Source organism: Protomyctophum bolini (assembly GCF_963924005.1).
Source record: "Protomyctophum bolini genome assembly, chromosome: 16".
Lineage (NCBI taxonomy): Eukaryota > Metazoa > Chordata > Actinopteri > Myctophiformes > Myctophidae > Protomyctophum > Protomyctophum bolini.
Window position 1 is genome coordinate 18,911,264 of NC_137877.1, and position 4,554 is coordinate 18,915,817.

At 42.6% G+C, this 4,554-nt stretch overlaps 1 long non-coding RNA gene across 1 annotated transcript; it reads right to left on the minus strand.

The window, feature by feature from the left end:
* Positions 1–1,577: 1,577 nt before the first annotated feature.
* LOC308330664 lies at positions 1,578–2,437 on the minus strand. The gene is made up of 3 exons (XR_013965513.1): positions 2,323–2,437; positions 1,985–2,028; positions 1,578–1,687 (listed from the first exon to the last, which is right to left on the minus strand). It is a non-coding gene; the product is annotated as an uncharacterized lncRNA (long non-coding RNA).
* Positions 2,438–4,554: the final 2,117 nt, after the last annotated feature.

The following is a 4,554-nucleotide window of genomic DNA, read 5'->3' on the forward strand; positions in this document are numbered from 1 at the left end:
GTTTCCTGACCTGCACCTCCCCGGGCTTCCCCTCCCACACCGGCCTGGGTCCCCTGTGCACGGGCGGGCGGCCGCCTTGTCTCTGGTCTCTGTCGGGCACGGGGGTGTCTGCGGTGTCCTTCTCCTTCGCTTTGGTCTCTCTCTCCACCACGTTGAGGTGGCAGTTGTCGCGGAACTTTATGGGCTTCTTGCTGAGGATGTGCTGCACCGTCTCTGGGTTGTCGAACACCACAAAGCCGTAGTTGGGGAGCTTCCCGCACTTTTTGATGGTGAGCTCCACGACCGTGCCAAATTGCTCCAGGAAGTCCGTGAGCTGGGCCTTGTCCACGTCGTGAGGGATGTTCCCCACAAACAGCTGGTGGGTGGTGGGTTTGCTGACCTGCGCTGCCTCCCCCTGCTTCTCTTCCCCCACCGGCCCGGGTCCACTGTGTACCACGGGCTGACGGTCTCCGGGACTCTGTGTTTCGGGTACAGGGATGGTGTCCAGGGGGCTGACTTTCTCCCAAACTGTAGTGTTCTCTCTCTCCTCCACCTTCAGCTTCTCCAGCTCCAATATCATCATCATCTTACCTTTCTCCTCCCTCTCAGCAGCAAACTTCACCTCCATCTCCCTCAGTGCCTTGTCCCTCTCGTCCACCAGGTTGTTTCCCCACGTGTCGTCCCCTTCCAGCAGGCTCTCCTCCTCTTCATCGACCTTGTTGTTCTCCAACTCACGTACCTCCACGTGGACCGTGGTGTTCTCAGTGATCATCATTTAACCCCGGAAATTTCCACCTCTCTTTTTTTCAATTATTTCCTCTTCTTTGTTATGGAGTGCTGTGAGGTCGGTGGCTGCTATATGCAGATCTTCCATGACGTGCGGTTACGTCACCAGCCGTGCCCATAATAATAATAACTAGAACTGCACTCTGTCGAGTGCCTGTCGACCGCTACGAACTTTCAAATCTCAGCCTTTGTGTAGGACAAAATTAGACACTAAGCCGATTTGCTCAGACACTGACGTAAAATTATCCATTCATTGTCAATGCGTTGTTTTCAGTTACAATTAAAGTCAGGTGTAGCAGCTGATACTTTGTAAATGTGATAGTAATCATTGCTATTGACTAGACTCAACAAGGGATCACACTGTGACCCCCGTCTCTCCAGCTCTTAATAAACATAAAATACAGGTGGGTTGCCAATTCCATCCAATCTGAACCAAGAACCCATTCATCAGCTTCAATTTTATAGTGTTCCAGTTTCAATTTTGTCTGCTCGTTAAAAAAAATCCCATTTCTTCACGTCCAATTGTACTTGTTTATGCTGTATCCTGTATGAGATCTCTCAAACCATGTTTACTAAAGAGCTGGAGAGGCAGGCAGGCAGGCAGACATCAACATGAACATGTGAAGCAGATCTTCTTCACTTACCTTTAGGGTATGCTTCCAAACCCCTGCAGATCATAGCGTTTAATCTTCCCCAGTACATTCACCATTATCTTCTCTCCTTTATTGGTGTACGTCTGCACGATCAGATCGGCGGTCCTTGTCTTGTTGGCTTTCTCCAGGTGGTCTGTCTGGATCGGCTGCAGGCCTTCCAGAGGTCCTGGTTTTCGCAGCCACCAGCGGAAATCATCAAACTCCTTCTCAGTCAGCTCGCTCAGAGCATCAAAGATACGTTCCTCGAGAGTCCCCTGCAGGGTTGAATCCTGGTACAAATAGATGAAGGTTAATGTCTCTGCTTTGTTCACTTAATGCATGCATCCTTGTGAAGAGACTGAACTCAAGCTTCAGTTGAAATAAATATGCAGGGAATACAAATTAATGTGCATTTCTGTTATGTTATGTACCCTATTTAAAGCAAAAATATCTAAGGGCCAATGTGAAAAAGCAAAAATAACTAACAGAAAAGTTAACAAGTTTTGACATGTTTGTGAAGGTGTGCGATTTTATAATGTAAAATATCTTTGGACAGCACTACTGTAGGTTGAAGCCATTTACTGTACCTGCTGCGAGGACACACGGTCCATGGTCTCTTCTCTTGACACTGCTGTTGAAAGAGGTGGGCATTTCTTATACATACAGTAGCCTACATAGACAGACAAAAAGACCCTCTTATCTTATTGGTGGCTAGGCTAGCCTCCAAACAAAGCCATGGCGTGAAACGTTGGCAATTGGCATTGTATGTTTCTGCAAACCACACATTTTGACATTTATGGACCCCAACTACTATATGTTACATATAACAATATTTCGATAGGCTTTTCAAAATGTATTTATTTATTAAAGAATAAAGTTATATACCTATTCTAAAAATAAAAAGTAATATAGTAGAACATCTTACCATTTTTCTCCAGCAGGAAGGGTTGGTGTTCTTTTACTGCATTGTAAAATTCTGCACGGATTGTTGATGTTCCTGGTTGTAGCAGCTGGACATACAGTATCCTCATCTGCTGCTGTCTTGTCTTCTCACCTAGAATCTCGGTGTAGAGTTCAGAATAGACCCTGTTCCCTAGACTGTCTACTATAGGCATGACTGCAGACACATCTTGAGTCAACCGTGCCCTGTGCTCCATCACATAACGTGCTGTTTGCAAGAGAAAGGGAGAGTGCATAAATGCATCACAGAATGTTATTGCCATTTCAATGGAAAATAAAGCAACAACAATTACAGTGCAGTATAAATAGTGAAGGCCTTAAATAACAAATCAAAATATGACTTTACCAAAATAACAAATACTTGACAGCAAACTAAACTATACTGAAAACATAGGAACTTGAGTGTTTAACATAAACACCCTTACAATACAAGGGCCCTGGCAGCTCTCCCCTAGGTGCTTACAGCTGGCTGCTCCAAGCACAACTAACTGGCTGCCCCTGCAGTCTCCCTCTTATAGGGAGTGGATCCTACCACATGGCATGCAATCAATCAACAGTCATTAACCAAGCTATACATTCTTATAGCCTATGACTAACCTCACCTTTAAAGGATGTTGTACAACATAAATATAAGTTACATTTCTCACCCAACATTGTACAAAATATTGCTCTTAAATACAGACAGACAACACACCCCTGCTCCTCTACAATACTTGGCACCCTCCAATTTAGAGAGGCGTACCTGCACTGATGAGGTGAGGTTACCAATCAATCAAGAAACAGAACACTTCAAACATTAAAATGCATTGGGAAATATCAGGATGTACCACTGTCCATGACGAACACTTCCACACAGTCATTTCCAAAGCCGGCCGGCAATGTTAGTCAAATGGAAGCTAAGCTGTGTACTTCGAAGCGTACATTGTCCTCAGTGTATAGTATGTGTATAGCCAGGACACGGGCTGCCCCGTGACACTACCCTCATTTGCTACTATATTGAATGAAATTATACTACAGTACATTAGGCTACTTGAGATTGAGTAAAATATACTGTCATTTGCAACATTTTCTTCCATGCAGGTGTTCTCTCTCACTATCACCAGAGGGCGCTCTTAGATCAGTCAATGTCAGGGAAGGCTTATGCCCTCATGTTTTTTATTTTTTTAACCATGGTGTGATCATAATTTTTATGCAAATGTTTATTGTAGATTTGCTCAAATATAAAGTTGATTGTAATTATTAATCATTATGAATGTAACATTGTAAGCTAAATTAAAATAATAAATAAAAACCTTTGACAGAAACTCAGTTGACACAGAATCATGTTTGGGCTGTTTCAGTGCAAACATGAGCCCAGATGTCTACCCAGGACACTGAAACACAACACTTTAATCATTAACATCACCTGCATGTTCTGTGTGCGTGGAACAACTTGCAAAGGTGCCTCAAAATCAGAGTTTTGTCAAAAAATATCTACAAGCTCACAACATAGCTTGTAGATCGGCTACTATCAAGGTCAATGTCAGTATCATGGTCAGTGTCATGCCAGTATCATGTCAGAATGTCAGTAAGTAAGTAGTATCATGTCTGTATCATTACAATTTAGGCATATACTGTAGCAGACGCTCTTATCCAGAGCAATTTACAGTAAGTCATGATATTATCAAATCACTATCATGATAATATTGTGCTATTTTATATTCTGCTATTTTCAGTATAATGTCTATGTCAGTAATGTATCATATCAGTATATCATCTCAGTATGTCAGTATTATGGTCAGTATCAAGTCAGTATCATCATCATATCATTATCGCAGTGTTTTTTCTTTCTTCTGAACTATTTTCAGTATAATGTCAGTATCATAATCAGTGTCATGTCAGTAGTATCATGTCAGTATCATGGTCAGTATCAAATCAGTATCATGTCAGTATCGTGGTGTTATTTCTTTCTTCTGAACTTCTTCTTTCCTGCTCCTTCCATGTTTTATTTGTTATATAGCCTATAAATGTATACTTCCCCACACAGAACATGAGGCAACATCACAACGTTGTGAATTGTGGGCTATTGCCTCAAGCAAAGTTTTCATCGATGCATACTTACATAAATTGAGCATAGGAGAGGGGGCACAGAGGGCTACAAAAGTCTGCGAGAGAGACACCGTCATGAATATGTTGATTCTACTGTATGCTGGGAACA